At 45.2% G+C, this 16,153-nt stretch overlaps 1 long non-coding RNA gene across 1 annotated transcript; it reads right to left on the bottom strand.

Moving 5' to 3' along the window:
- Positions 1-12,168: 12,168 nt before the first annotated feature.
- Positions 12,169-13,336, bottom strand: LOC129384231 (uncharacterized). Its single transcript, XR_008611976.1, has 3 exons — positions 13,118-13,336; positions 12,514-12,584; positions 12,169-12,343 (listed from the first exon to the last, which is right to left on the bottom strand). It is a non-coding gene; the product is annotated as an uncharacterized lncRNA (long non-coding RNA).
- Positions 13,337-16,153: the final 2,817 nt, after the last annotated feature.

The raw sequence follows: 16,153 nt of genomic DNA, 5'->3' as shown, positions 1-16,153 counted from the left end.
AGGATACTAATGCATCATCTTGCGAATATTGTTTTTTTATTTTTTATTCACCTTCTTGCATGCTGCTGCCCATCCCAACCTTGCTAAGAGCCTCCCCCTCGCCCCCTTGTGGAGAAGTCGCCTCAGCGGTCGCCACGACGCTCCTTTGGCTGTAGGGATTGCGCTGCATCTGGAACGACCGTACTGTGGAGTCAGTTCATTGTATAACCTTTAAAGAACCCATTACGAGTGGTACATAGGAGTTTGTTAACCCGTATATGGGACAAAAAAGAACAGGTTACACTAAGAGGAAATGGAACCGTTTTCATGAATTTCGAAAATTATGTGAAGACGGCAACATTGAATGAAAGAATGCTACAGAGTTTGCCTCCCCGAGGAAAAAAGAAAGAAGCTGTGTGCGAGGCCAAGAAACGTAGTCAACGGCCCGTACACTGGAATATAATGTGAAGATGGAATGATGACAGGTTAGCGACATAACGAGTGATAAAAGAAATTACCACAGACCGAGAGTATGGCGATGTGACGGTTAAAACCAAGACTGCTCAAGCCGGATACTGCTTGTAACGAAGAAACTCTGACGTCATAAAAATCCCGAGAATGAACGATTCTAGTCGAGCGATTCTGCGCCAATTTGAGCACATCGGTAATATATGTTTCATATATGCACACCACGTCGAATGTGCACAATACCATGTGGAGTTCCAAGGGCGTCGGCGCAACAGCGTCATGACAGCCGTAAATATGCGTGAGCCACCGCAAATGCATTGCAGAAACGGCAGCACTTACGTTCGTACTAACGTCCAACGGTCCGGAAAGGATGTAGATAGAATGGTAGAGAGGAGATAGAGAATGAGAAAAATCAACGCAGCCACGAAACGAGTGATTGACAGCCTTGCCACTCTTCGTTAGCAGTTTCCATACAGGGCAGTATAGGAAAATTGCGACATGAGAAGGGCAGGAAGCGCTAGTAGACGCGACATCGGTTCAGGACAAACTGGATAAATTTAAGTTCCATGAGCGGTACACCATGTTCCTGCTATTCAAGATAAAAAAGAAACACTGTGCAAGTTGTGGACAACTGACGCACGGCGTGCGGACGCAAAGCCGTATTGTTACTCCGCATCATCTAGGCGACACTATGAAAGCGGTCACACGTCAAATTTACACTGTTGTGCCCGCCGTGGTAGCTTTGCGACTGTGGCACCACTCGAAGTCGTGGGTTCGATCGCGACCGCGGCAGGCACATTCCGACGGGTGCGAAGTACCAAAACGCTCCTGTACTTAGATTTAGCTGCACATTAAAGGATCCCAGAGGGTCAACATTGGCCCGGAGTCCACCACTATGGCGTGCTTCTTAGCTCGATTGCGCTTTTATTACGTACAGACCCATAATTCCACTGAAGTTTAACACTTCTGCCACGATGCGATATGCCGTGTTAGGCAGTGACAACGCTAACCTTATCAGAGGTTATAAAAAATGTGCAAAACACGTCTCGCTGTGTGTTTTGTGTTCTACGCATACAAACAGCCGTGGCGCACCTGAGGTAACGTTTAAGATCAACTCACCGCTGTCGTATTGCACTAAACGATGAAGAAATTAGACATTTGCAGTCGACATCCCCGCTAATTATCGTAAAACAAAGCAAACAGCACATAAAGCTTCGCTTACGTCGATTCCCACAGTGCGTGTTCTTCCTTGAATTCACGCTCCGAATACTGGCAAGTGGGCATTACACCATCTTATTGAAATAAAACAGCAGTTACTGTGATGCCTTTCGGCCTATGCAATGCGCCAATCACTTTTCAGGGTATGATGCACAAAACTTTATGGGGGTCCCGAATGTAACAAATGCCTATTGTGCCTCACTTACGTACTCGGCTTTTCCGCTGATTTACGCACGCATCTCTGCCATCTCGACAGCGTTCAGCAGTGCCTCACTGATGCGCGCTTTTAGACTGATCACTGCGATGATGAATTAACATTTTTTTAGAACTGACTTTAATCGAAGCGAACACATGTCCGCGTGATTACATTTCACACACAACGTCAGCACTGGGACGAATGAGGTACGTAATTCTAAATGTGTTATATGTGTCGTGTTTCCCTTTGAATACACCTGTAATCGTCATTCCTGCTCGACAAGCGTGATATATCGTCTTCGTCCTCATGACATCACCGCGTATACTTTTAACACTCTGCATCTGACTTGGCGTTTTTATTTAGGCATGGTTTGCGAACGGTGAGGTGCGCAAATATAAAAATTGCATTCGACAAAAAGTTGTGATCTTTGCAGTGCAGACATAAAGAGACTGCGTGGCCTTGCTCTTTGCATGAGACGAAAATGACAATAATTATTGCGGCGCTTAATTAAACCCTTCATTGAAGATCCCAATAAGTGAGTTCCAGCTGAATATTTTTAACGTTATGGCATTCCGAATAAACCGATGTGCTCGGGGGACTCTCTCTTTTTTTTTCTGCAGGGCCTCTCTTTTGTTCTGCAGAGATCTCATAATTAGAGGGGATTTAAAATGCAGTACAAATAATTTATTTAAACCGATAGGTAACAGTGATGGAATGTAAGTGCAGCCGGCCTTTCCCATCAGTCGGTTATGTGCCGCTGTCCATTTGCCTGCACACTTACAGGCGCATTAATATGTCGTTTTCATATGTCTCCTCGCCAGCCCCTGCAATATACACATGTACTACGTAGCGTAGCGTCCGAGATGTCCACGGTATCATCGACATAATGCAGCAAGTGAAGCGAGCCACATTTGAGCGAGCAAGCATTGACACTCTCCTCATTACGCCACGGCGTGGTGGCGAGATACTACCTAATGTGCTGCACTGTGTATAACGCGGAAAGGAAGGTGTTATTCGGGTCCCTCAAGAAGACAGGAGTTCCTCACAGCTCTTTTTAAGACATTGTTTTCCCGCGCGGGAACCGGCTGTGTAGGAAGGAGGTCTCTCGCCTTCTTTTAAATTACCTACAGGACACAGATTTGGCCTCCACATGGTGAACTGAGGAGTGACCATTTGTATTTTGTGTGGTCTGTGTCTGATTATGCGATGTACTTATTTTAAGTGTCGCTACGGTGGAGCAATTGCCGGCAGCAACTGCAAGGCTAATCCCACCAGTAGCCTACAACAACTCAACTCAACTCAACTCAACCGAAAAGCAAGCGGGATATCACGTCTGCGAGCAAGCAATGACAAATGACAACAGCAAAAAAACGAGAAAAAGAAATCACACTACAACCATATCGCTACGGCCAGTTGTTTCACGACCCCGACGACGTTGCTTAGCGTCTCGTTTCCTGGTAAGCGATCAAGGAACCCTCCGGGGCTTGGCAGCGAGTTTCAATGTCCCTTCTGAACGAGGATGGGGGCAAAGAGAAGGGAAAGGATGCAGGCACTACGCGTTCTTGTTTGCTTGACACCAGCATCGCGATACTCCTTTTCTTCTATTTTGCCCTATCTTGAGCGAGTGTGTGTTTCTTGAAGATGAAGAAATGTAGATAACGTTAAAAGTGGGGGATATAGAGCGGGAGGGCAATAGCTTATAGCCAAACTAGAGCTGTGTTTGCTGGAAACAGTCATCCATAGAGTGTTTAAGCTCATGATATTGGCTTTGCGACGAGGGATCATGGCCCCAATTACGCACCCTGATGCACACCTGAGAGACGGACATCTTGGCGTTGGGATTCAGAACTGGACCGAATTTCAACCTAACGAGCATTGATGCTATTGCCTGCAATGCTGTTTGCAATGCACGACTGACCACGGGCATTCACAATTGAGCTGCCATTTTACCCGATGATTGCGCGTGTGCATGTCTCGGACCTTTTACGGTAGTTCTTGTGTCACTTTGCCCTATTTCATAACTAATAACGTTGCAATAAATAGGGATGGAGAAAAACAGAAAAACGAAAGGAACGAGGTTTTTCGCTGACTTTATTTGTCCCTATTCTGTACGCTGTTGCCCAATACGGATCAATACGATAGATAGATAGATAGATAGATAGTACTTTTATTCGTATCAATTTTCATACACAAAAATCAGGCCTACCAAAGCCTCACAAGGGCTTGAGTGGCAGCGCCTGGCAGACAGCGAACATTAGCAAAACAAACGAAGAATAGAGGTATTGCAACAAACTCGACAAGCAAAAAGAAAAAGAAAATTTAACAACTCAGAGAGACAGATATGGAGACATAACTATTACAACATCAAAAGGGACGACAGCAATATGAAATTAAGATAGTAACACTCGATTAAATAATTATGGGGTAGGAAGCAACGCAGAGACATACCGCAAAATTTTTTTCAGGGTGTATTTTGTTCTCATGCGGAATACACTAGGTGGCATACTATTGAAACAGGCAGGTACATAGTATTGACGCGTGCACTTTCCGTACCGGGTTGAGGAGTGAGGAATGCAGTAACGGTATTTTGGTCTTAAATCACGTGCAGGAACATATGGTATGGTGAACTGACTGCACCAAAAATGTTTAAGCACAATGGTTTCTGTTAATAAAGCGTTAAAATTTGGAAAGTTTAATCTTCTGAAAATATCAATGTTATTACCGATGGGCAGGTCGTAGGCAATATTCTTTAAAAGTAAACGCAGAAGCGAATTCACCCTGCGCTGCCAGCGAACAGTGCAGTGACCATAAACAGTGATTCCGTATCTTAGTACACTATAGGCTAGAGCGTGTGTAACACATTTACGGACAGAAAAAGGCATAAAATATCTAATATTATACAGGACACAAGATACAGCACGAAGTCTTTGACAAACGAAAGAAAGGTGCGAGTTCCAAGAGAGATCACTGTCGAAGATCAGGCCAAGATATTTGACCGAATGCGCATATTTTACTGGAACACAGTTACAATGAGAACAGGAGGAAGTATGCAAATAAACAGGATGACTCAAGTCAAATTTTTTTAAGGGGTTATGAAAACATATAAGTTGTGTTTTAGAAGTATTAACATTAATAAGGTTAGACTTAAACCAGTCCATAGCTTTAACAGCTGCCGTCTGTAACACTGTTACAGCATCAGTGTATTTCGTTGCGCGCGCAAAAATGACAGTGTCGTCAGCATACTGGAACAATGAAACAGGCACGTTGTTAGCAAGATCATTAACGTATAGATTGAATAACAAAGGACTCAATATAGAACCTTGCGGGACTCCAGAATTAATTGCCGTGAAATCGCTATGGAATCTTGAAATCGACACATATTGGCGCCTATCCTGTAAAAAATTAGTAAGTAAATGTAAAAACGAACCTCGAAATCCCAATGTAGAAAGTTTATCAAGCAGAAGAACGTGGCAGATGCTATCAAAGGCCTTGCTTACGTCAAGAAAAAGAGAGCATACGACTTCATTCTTATCAAAAGCTGAATTTAGTATGTCAGAGAATTCTTCAAGAAGATCTGTTGTTCCTTTTCCTGGTATGAAGCCATACTGACAGGGTGATAGAACATTGTGCGTATTCAAAAAATTCGTCATGGTAAGTAGTAGATGCTTTTCAAAAATTTGACCAATGCATGGCAAAATAGAGATAGGTCGGTAATTACTCATCATGTTTCTGGAGCCACCCTTATACAAAGGTATAACTTTAGCAGTTTTCATTGAAGTCGGTATTATACCCCTGGAAATGATACTATTAAGGATAACCAGTAGGACACCCTTAATCGCTTCAAAATTTCTGCACAATTCAGAAACAGTGAGGCCGTCATGACCAGGAGATTTGCTGCGTTTAAGACTGAAAAGTATACACCTTAAATCACTTTCTGTAATGTCAGGAAGGAAAGCAGATTCCATCACACTGGGAGGCATAGGACAGTCGTTAGGCGGGGTACCAGATGCACCAGAAACCAAAGAAAATAGTTTGTTAAAGTCATTCGCAATGCTCTGTCCATCTTTCTGGAAATGAGATATGAAATATGCATCATTATAAATAGCAGCGCTCGCTCCTTTCAGGTTATTTACCAATAACCATGTTTTCTTGCTGTTAAAACGTGCGTCTTCAAACTGAGACCTAAAGTGGTTGCGCTTGGCCAGACGGATCATGGCATTAACTCGGTTTCGTTCATGTTTAAACTGCAGTCGTAGTTCAGAGCAGTTTGGAGCACGTCTGGTTCGAGCCCAGAGCAGATCTTTTTCTTTAATGGCTTCCAGTATTACGGGCGACATCCACTTATTGTCTAAATTTCGTTGCTTAACGATCACCATGCGTGAAGATTCGGCTTTCTGTGAACGAAAAACCTCGACGAAACTGTCATATAAGTCTGCAGGGGACACATTGTAAATAAAAGAATCCCAATCATACTTTGCTATTCTTTCATCGAAACGTTTATAATCAAGTACTGATACGCTTTGCTGGCTGCGCAAAGGTGCAGATTGGCCGGAGCCATCCGTTAAGGAGCAGCAGACGAAATAGTGGTCTGCAAGCTTGACTTCAACCACAGCAGACCGCACCAACCGGTTTTGAGAACGCACATTTATGTGGTCGATGCAAGAAGAGACCAGCTGCCCAGATAAGTATTCCTCACGTGTAGGGCTGTGGATTTTAGTCTCTAGTCCCCACTTTGATAAAGTGTCAAGATAATCTGCGACTGTTGGCACAGTTGGGCGTAGAATATCGATATTCATATCCCCGATAATGCACACGTGTTCTTCACTGGAAAATGATGATATTGCAGAATCAAGCTCAGCTAAAAAGATTCGACCGTTACAACACGGAGGGCGGTAAATTGCAAGTAGGATCAACGACAACCAAGGTGTACTTAGGCGGAGCGCGACTACTTCTGCTTGAGTAAAAGGAATACTAATTTCAGAAACGGACCAAGAATCTTTAACAAAAACTGCGATTCCTCCTCCTGTTCGTTGTTGACGAGTATAAGAATGTAACTGGCATCCTGGCAGCGAGAAATGTGATAACACGTCTGACGAAACGTTCACTTCCGTGAGAGCAACAACGTCATAAGTTGAATGAAAAGGGTTAATCAGCGCACGAAAATGGTCCCAATGCTTCCGTATACTGCGAATATTAACGTGAGTAAACTGAAATGAATTGCCTGTGTGATGCTGAAAGAACTTCTGGACTTCAGAAAAATCGGAACACTTCACGAAACCAATGTCAGACATGGTTATGTTAGTTTTTCAAGATCCGAAAGCTTGTTGATACGAATGAGAGGTGATACGAACGAGCTGGCCCAGGCAACCGTTCTTTTAATAAATAACTCAATGTGTTAGATCAATTCGTCCCTCAAATAATTAATCAATAGAGCAACTTCTATTTCGCCGAGAGAAGCAAGCATTCCATTGAATGCACTAAGCGAGCAAGCCACCTTCAAGTGGCCAGCCCATTCAAGGACTCACTGAAATAATCAGCCCAAAGAACATTTATATTGGCTTATAGAAAGAAGGACGCGAATCAATCATTCGATCAAGCTACCCAAAAGCGGCCTTTCATGGTGCATAGAATAAGTAAAATATTCAATGCGAAATTTCTTGTATCGCCTTGTAGAAAAATGGTACTAAATGAATCAATCAATAAATCGACCAATCCTAAAGTGGAGCGCCATTTAACAATAAATGAAAGAATCATTCCACAGAATTCTTACTGCACCTGTTGCGAAAATATGCAAAATTAATGAATGAATCGATCAGTCGATCAATCCCAAGTCACCGAATAAATAGAAAAATTAGGTGGTCAACCCAAAGAGCATTTTGTCATTAGAAAGAAGACAATCAATCAAACATTTGATCATACCCTCAGTGAATGAACGGATGAATCAAATAGCATGTATTTCACCACAAAACACTGCCATCAAAATAGAACTGTTCGAGAAAGAGCTGCAATCGGTAGCTCTGGGACAATCTGGACAACTGAAAAACTTGACAGCAAATCAAGCTTTGTTTAGATGACTAGGTAATCTTCGGTCACTCTCTCCTCTAATCTAAATTTTCGAATCCTCTCTGTATGTTCCGTTAACGTGTCACATCCTCTTTATCAAGTATGCATTCTAGGCTCACTGCACGCAGAAGTACTCGTCTCGGCTAACATTATCGCCAAAACACATTTCGCACAGTCATGTCACACAGGTCCTAGAGAAAGGCTTGTAAGGCCATCTCAAAAAAAAAAGTTCGAGTGATCTTAAAGTGCGTTCGGCATGGTCAGCTCGTCTCCACGCACCCAAAATAGTTTGTTCCGAAAAGTGGCGTAAGTCCGAACGGTCTAGATAAACGTTTAATTTCAAGTAGTGACGTCTACTGCATGACGTAGGCTACACGACGTCTGCTGCACGAGAAGAAGAGGAAGATAGGAGCGTGCGTGCCATGAGGCATGAAATGCATGGACAGGATAGAGGAAAAAAAAAAACTGAGAAAAGAAACATCTCAAGACGAGCTCACGCATTGTGTCTGTCTCAAGTCTTCCTTCCCGACGATGATGCCTGCTGTTCCTTCCGAAAAGGCACTCGCCTCTGCACTGTCAACACCGAACTGAAGTGTCCTTCTGTCGGCCTCAAATTGAGGGCCCACACAAAGTACATGGTACATCGGGGGTGTGACAGACGCGACAGTCAGTTTCCCGATCCCGTCTAATCTCACGAAGCTATTGGCGAGTGTACGCGACACTCAGGCGTAATCCATGAGGTAGTGTTTATCGGTCCATCTACAGCCGAAACGCGAAGGCGGAACCACAAGCAAGCGTAAAGTCTATGAAGGCGCTCTTGCCGATGGTCGGGTCGTCCCATTATGCCGCTGTAGGGCGTATGATGGAGTTATAGGCCAATGCGGTGATCTCGTACCAGGAAAAGCAGATGTTTATGCCCAGGTCGTCCACGTTGCGACGCTTTGATGTAGATGCAGCGGACTGCTTCTCGATTGCCGGTCAACTCAGCTGCTGCAGAGGGTGCCCTTTGTGCTACCTGGAAACTTTGCATGATGCCCATTCCAGGTAACCAGTAAGCTGCCGGGGAAACCATGTGCAGATACATGTTTGGTATATCCGCACAAGTAAGCAACATAGGATAACGTGGAACACTTGAGTCCAACAGGCGGGGCTTTCCACTTTTCACATTTAGCATGCTACAGCAGTATAACCGAAAGAAAGACGGAATGTTCACCGATGAGCTACGCATACTAATCAAATGACGCGAGCAGATAGTTGCCCAGGAAACGTAGTTCCTTATCGATCAGAAATAGAGATGGCATTTGAGGCAAAAAGCCTACATTACCCGCATTTCTCACTTTGCTTTAGCTCTGCTTATAAATTTTGTTTGAGTAAACTTTGTACAACGTGCACATTACTTTTATTATGTGGCCAGTACGCTGCCAAGACCATTGTTGAGATTAATTCGATGTTGTAGACGGGCAAGAAGGCAGCTGCTGCACGTTTCTTGGCGAACGAGTTCAATCCCTGAAAGAGCGTCATGCTTGTCAATATATACGCATTGCTTGCGGTGCATCAGATGTGACATTACCACGCTTGTTACATTTACTGGCTACGACCAGCTTGGAGGAACTCGATGGAGTAATGGATTGTGGATGGTATCATTCATCGACCTAGTACTCCTGCTGAAGATGTGGAGCAACCGGATTTGCTTTCAACTGACTCAAAAGCAATTGAGTATGCTAAAGAGATCAACAAACGAATTGAATAAGGTCAGTGCGGCAATACGCGCATGGATCATATCTGCCCTTGGGCTGGAGCATACTGCAGGTGTAGACCTCTCGAAGGAATCCAATTCAAACGCCGAACACGACAGTCAAAGCAGTGACAATCTCTCGAAACAACACTTCGGGAACCTCGTGCTTAATTTGCTGCTCACTCATCAATGCTGACTCGATCAACAATAGTTCCATCTAACCAATGTATGTCGCCGGGTTGGTTTCTCTCCACGTTTCCTTTTTGTGTGTGAGTGCGTGTCCCTGTCCTTCACGTTGAGCTGGAATGGGCTTTGCTCGCTGGTCTAATTCGAGTGCAAAGTGCTGTACGAGGTGCCCAAGACAGGAAACTCTGCTGGCGTATTAACCATCGGGGAACATGGTGTATTACTGTACGTAAGCAGGAACTGATGCAGCCTGAGCTGAACGGTCCGAGTTTTTCCCGTGCGCTGGTCGTCATGTAGTTGATGAATGACGTTCCTCCTTACTGTCTGGACGAGCCTCTCTGAGGCCGAGTGATACGGAGGTGATGTCCTGACGTGCTGCACCGCGTTGGCTCTGAGGAACCCTGCAAATTCGTGAGACATAAATTGGGGGCCATTGTCTGTTGCCATCTGCTCGGAAAGTCGAAAGGTTGCAAATTCTGTGCGAAGTCCATCTGCAGTCTTCGAGGCGATCGCCGATGTCATGTGCATGAAGCCAGCGCACTTATCATGGGAGTTAACAAGAACGAAAAAGTAGACATGCTTAAAGTACGCAATGTCTACGTGCACCCGTTGCCATCGTCGTGCGGGGCGCCCCCATGATCTGAGAGGTATGAATCGCGCAGCGTTTTGGGTGTGCAGACAAGTTAAACAGCCCTTCACTCTCACCTCAATACGTTCATTCAATTTCGGCCGCCACACGTGACTCCTTGATAGCACTTTCATGCGTGTGGTACTAGGGTGTCCGTGCAAAAACTGTAGCAATTCAAATTACGGGAACTTTTGCGTAACGACTCTAGTGGCCCACGTAATACAACTCGAAGCTGCAGACAGCTCACTTCTGCAGATAAAATATGGTGCCATGTCATATAGCGCAAGAATTTAAGGCCAGCCATTTAAGATAACAATTTGAACGTTCGACAATATGCGGTCTATCTTTGTTTACACGTGAATCTTGCAACGCACAAAGTGGTACTGCTTCCACAGGTAAAAAAAAAAATATAACCACCTAGACGCTCTTGTACGTTTCATTCGGAAGAAGTAATCGTGATAGTGCGTCTGCGTTATTCACTCGCGCTCCCTTCCTATAGGTCCATTTGTAGCGATAAACAGCCAACAGCTTCCAACATCACATGCGCGCAACGGCCCTCTGCGAAATCGGTTTTGTTTGCCCAAAAAAAGACAGCTAGCGGGAGGTCACCGGAACAGAATGTGAACTCTCGCCCATAAAGGTATTTATGAATTTCTTTTATTCCAAACACAACCACGAGCTCTTCCTTCTCGATATACGCATAGCTGTTCTCAGCATTGCTTAAAGTGCGCGATGCGTACGCTATAGGCCTTTCTTCGCTGTTGATTATATGAAATTAAATCGCTACAACCCCATACTGGCTAGCATCGCAAACCAGAACTAGTGGTTTTCGCGGGTCACAAAAAGTTACAATAAATCCTGTGTCAGCAGTTGCTTGCTTTCCCTGAAATGCTTTTTTACAGCGAAGCTGCTTATGCGGACCCTGCGCCGTCGTTGTCGGACTTCGCTGAAAAGGGGACATGTGACCTAGTGGGAGAGGAAAAGAAGAGCTCAACCGGGGGAAAGGGGTTGGAGCGACGCCTTTCCCTCTATCAGAATAGTATCTTATACGCGAATCTTCTACGTTTGCCACACAGTACATTTTCGGCAATCGAGCCAGATCGGCCAAAATTTATCGGATTGATTCCACCCGGCCGCGATATAAACAAATGTTATGCTGACGGTTTGCAGCCAACGAACAGCGCTCAGCAATTCAAGCGCGATACCAGGAGCGCGTGGCTGCCGGCACTTCTTTCGCCAGCAAGAAGTGTCGGCAGCCAAGTCAATCGTCAAACCAATCCAACCAATCGTCGAAACGGTTGCAGCGCCCGCATCTCCGATGGCGGGCCTTGCGCCGAATATACGAAGGTTTGGAGTAATGGTTCTGCATATTCCATTTTGGCTATAACTATGGGAAGCCCACGAAGTGTGAGTACTCCCGAGGAAGAAGCTGCCCACCACCATTCCTTGCTCTCACTACCGGCGCGCAAGAAACTTGCGGAGGAACTGCCACACTAAAAAAAAGCACCGCGAAACACACTCAGAAACCTCATGCGCTAAAACACAAACACACACACAGACACACACGCACACACACTGGGAGAACAGCAAAAAAATCCCTTCTAAAGCATGCTCACCAAGCGAAGCACACAAAAGCGAATATGAAGTGAAACAATCGTGAAACAGAAGGTTTACACTATAAACTGCTTGCAAGGCTTTACTTGAATGGTGTAACACTCGGTGTAACTAACACAGCTTCGCTGTTCAACCATCTTTACAGGGTGGAAGGGGCGGTGGTTTTTTTCCGTTTCCGTGGACCACGCCCATGGTTTGTCTTTCTGCAGCACTTGGTACAGAGGACTCCGCTCGGACGACATGTCCGACATGAATCCTGAATGTAAACATGCCAAGGGAGGCCCAAAGTTCAGTGCAATTTCTTGGCATTGCAGCCTTTCTAATTGCTTCAACTTTTTCCAAGCAAGGCTGCACGCTCGGCTAGTCTATAATGTGACCCAGGTACTTTGCCGACTTAACAAGAAAGTTGCATTTTCCGTGCCTTACTTTTACGCCGTGCTTCCCGAAACGCTGCAGGACTGTTTCCACACGTGCCCGGCATTCGTTGTAGTCGGCACCTGCGATACCGTCAAGATAGCAAAGCACTCTGCTTAGTCCGTTCAGTAAACCGTCCATGACTGCTTGGGATACTGCCGGCGCAGTGGAAATGCCACAAAGCATTCGAACGTACTGCAATAAGCTCATGTGGCTAATAATAATTAGCAAGGGCAGTAAGTCAGGGCGCAGTTCGATTTGCTGGTACGTTGACGACAGATATAAGACGGTGAACACCTCGTTGCCAGCCAGGACAGCAAAAATGTCTTCAATTATCGGCAATAGGTAGTGTTCAGTTTTAACGCAAGGATTTACTGTCAATTTGTAGTCCTCGCATAAACGAACATCGTTTTCTGGTTTTTCGACTACGAACAGCGGTGTGGCCCAGTCGCTTTGCGTTACGGCTAGAAGCACCCCATCGGATTGTGGCCTGCATAGCCCTTCCTTAACTCTCTCTCGTGTCTTAGAAAATATGGGCAAACTGCCTTCCTTTGAGACAAGTTTCTCTTGCAAGCCCTTTATCAGACCTAACCAAGGTGTGAAAACGCTGGCATACCTTTTTGCAAGGCTGTCCGTCATGAGTTCAGCTTGAACGGTGCGAATGCCGTTCAAGTCAACATCTACGCTCTCGATTCAGTCCCGTCCCAGTAGCGCTGGCTTGTTTGCTGGTACAATAATTACAGACAAAGCTTTTCGCTGCCCGTTGTATTCGACAGGAACCTTGTCTTGACTCTTCCAGTGGTGTCTGTTCGTGCTTCTTGAGCTTGACTGAAAACGGTGCGAGCGGCGGCGGTTTCGCTAGTTGCGTCAACAGGTCTTCCGATAAAAGAGAAACAGCTGCTCCGTTATCTAATTGCATAGTCACGCACTTGTTACCTGGCGTAACTTCTACCTGCTACGGTTGCCTTTCTTGCTCGACGTGACAAGTGGCGTAGAGAAAGAAATCGTCATCGTCCTGTTGTTCGGCCACAGTTCAAATTGCTCCCTCAACCGGCTCGCACAGCCTCCATACTCGTGCCAATTGTCCCGTGCGTTTGCAGTTGTGGCAATTTGCTTTTCTATAACGGCAGGAAAGAGCGCCGTCCTCTTCTTCATATCGATGCGACTTCTACTTCGATTTCTTTTCATGCTCGCTCGCAAATAACGTCTTTCTGCTTGTTTGCTTTAGAACGGGGATGTGAGCTTCCGTTCCGGTGCCCGGTCGAAACCCGATCGACTCCTGTTGAGCCAATTCAACGCTTCTGGCAAACTCGCACCCAGATTTAAAAGTCAGCTCCTTCTTTTTGAGTAATCCCGTTAGGACGAGACGGTTTCGTAGTCCAGCGACGAGCCTGCCACGGCGAGCGTCATCAAGGAATGTGTAGTACTTGCACTTAGCGGCCCTGTTGTTTTAGTGCAACTGCAAAGGTCGCTACTGTCTCCCCTTCACCTTGCTACCGCCTGTTGACTTCAACCACTCTGCGATGATTCGACTTGCTGGCTCGTAGTGGTCGCAGGCGTCGCTGAGGGCCTTGACTAGACCTTCAAACATTTTTTTTTTCGTCCGGCGTCGCAAGTTGAAGTAGGTCCTTCAGCGTTTTGTACGCCTTCTTCTCAGTGATCTTAATGAAGGCTGACTTCTTCATTTTCTCGTATGATACACTGGCTACATGGAAATAGTGTCCGAATCTTTTCAGGTATAAAGAGTAATTTTGACTGACCGGTCAGTGTTTTGAATGATCGAACGCGACAGCATGGACTTAATCTCAAGAATGGATTTAGCTGCGTATTGGTCTAATCCTGAAAGGAAGGTGTATGTTATCCAAAGTTACTAAAACGATGTTTATAGGCGTAGCTAAAGATAAAACAGAGAGGTAGATAATAGAGGCCTATTAATCCAAACGAAGCACTGTTGCATATGTCAGCGTGACGTGTTTATCCCTTCTTGATAAGGAACTGCTTTTTCTGGGCAACTCCATGTGCGTGTCATTTTATGAGCATGCGCAACTGACCGCCGAGCTTTCGTTCTCTGTTTCGGTTATACTGCTGTAGCATGTTCGATGTGGCCGCGTGACTTGGCTGTACTTACAGAGCGCCATTTCTTGTTCGGAATAACATCCTTTTGAAGTTTGAGCCAATCCTGTCATTGCGTTAATTTTGTCCTCGCCTTGCACGCGTCTCAAACTTCTTTGGAAATCTTTGCGTCATTGAGAGCCAGCATTGCATTAGAACTGAGTGCCTCCGTGTCTGGTTTTCCACAATTCCGCACGAAGTTAAGTCATTGTTAAGCTTTTTTTATTTATTTATGTCACCATGTACGTAACCTGCTTCTTGTTTCTTTGTTACTGCGCGGAATTTCACTCCCTCCTGGGAAATTTCAGCGCTGGTACGCGCAAGCAATCCTTGGCACTTATGTCCTCTTTTCTCTGTCTACGCTTTTATGTGCAACCAAACCTACAAAACTAATTTTCAACTCTGGTTTTCACGCTTCCTATTTACGTTCTTCTTGGTTTTCGTGCTGTTCTTTACAGTGCTGCTTACCTTTCATAGTTCACTATATTATGATCAAATTGTTTAAAATAATTCAGCAGGGAAAGCATTGTCAGAAATTTGGATCATTTGCAGGGTGATGTACGCTAGCTTAACATTTGAAAGTGTTTGTAGCATAGGCTCATAGCTAGCACATAAACGACATTTTCGGATAATACTCAACCAATAAAACCTAAGAAACAAAGCTTTCCTGCATGTGAACTCTTCTCAGCAGGTCGTTGCTAATTCGATTATTTCCAGTAAGAGCACAAGAATAAAAAGGGGTGGGTAACAAAGGGCTTTGTTGCACTAACGCCTGCGCGCATGTCGCCGCAATACAATAGGCTTTGTTCGCCACCAGGGGGTAGCGTCCGCAATCGTTGATTCATAATGTCCTAGTTTTAACGTCTGCACCACTGAGCCGATGACAATGCCAAACGACCGGTCGCAGTATCGTCTGCTTCAGACTGCCGGGCAGTGAACCACACTTTACGCCTTAAATGGCCCACGTTTTATGGCCGGCTGTCTCCGCTTTCGAATTTAGCACCCCTAGGCGCGCACAAAGGATTTGGCTTAAGGGACTAAAAGTGAGCGGATTCGAAATGGTCGCAAAAGAAGCGCTAACAGAGAGTGAGTAAAATTAAAAGATTACATTGAAGGAAATGTCAGCAAGGACGTACATCAGATAGTTGCCCAGATAAGACGTTTTGTGAATGCCCAAAACAAAAAAAGCACGCGCATTCTTAATCGAATGACGGCATCCTTCTTGTTGTTGTTGGATTAGTCCAAACGATTGCCAGGGAGAAATGAGCATTTCCCAGAAGCGTAAACGTACTGTTTAAAGAACGTTTCTCGAAGCACGCTGCAGATGATAAAAACAGGCAAGTCCTGTTCGCTATGGTAACCCAGGACGCACCTGGCGCATCTGGGTCCTTCCCGTCACGCTGCACATGGTGACGGCCTAGGAGATTTGAAAACCTCCTTCGTGGCAGCGATGTTTATTGTCTGCTTCATTGCTGTCGACTTCTGCAATATATACAGAAATACTTGCTTGCACCGCATTAGAAACGCCACGGAATACGAT

This window comes from Dermacentor andersoni, chromosome 8 (assembly GCF_023375885.2).
Source record: "Dermacentor andersoni chromosome 8, qqDerAnde1_hic_scaffold, whole genome shotgun sequence".
Classification (NCBI taxonomy): Eukaryota; Metazoa; Arthropoda; class Arachnida; order Ixodida; family Ixodidae; genus Dermacentor; species Dermacentor andersoni.
The sequence above is the reverse complement of the archived record's forward strand: the minus strand, read 5'-3'. Positions and strand labels throughout refer to the sequence as shown.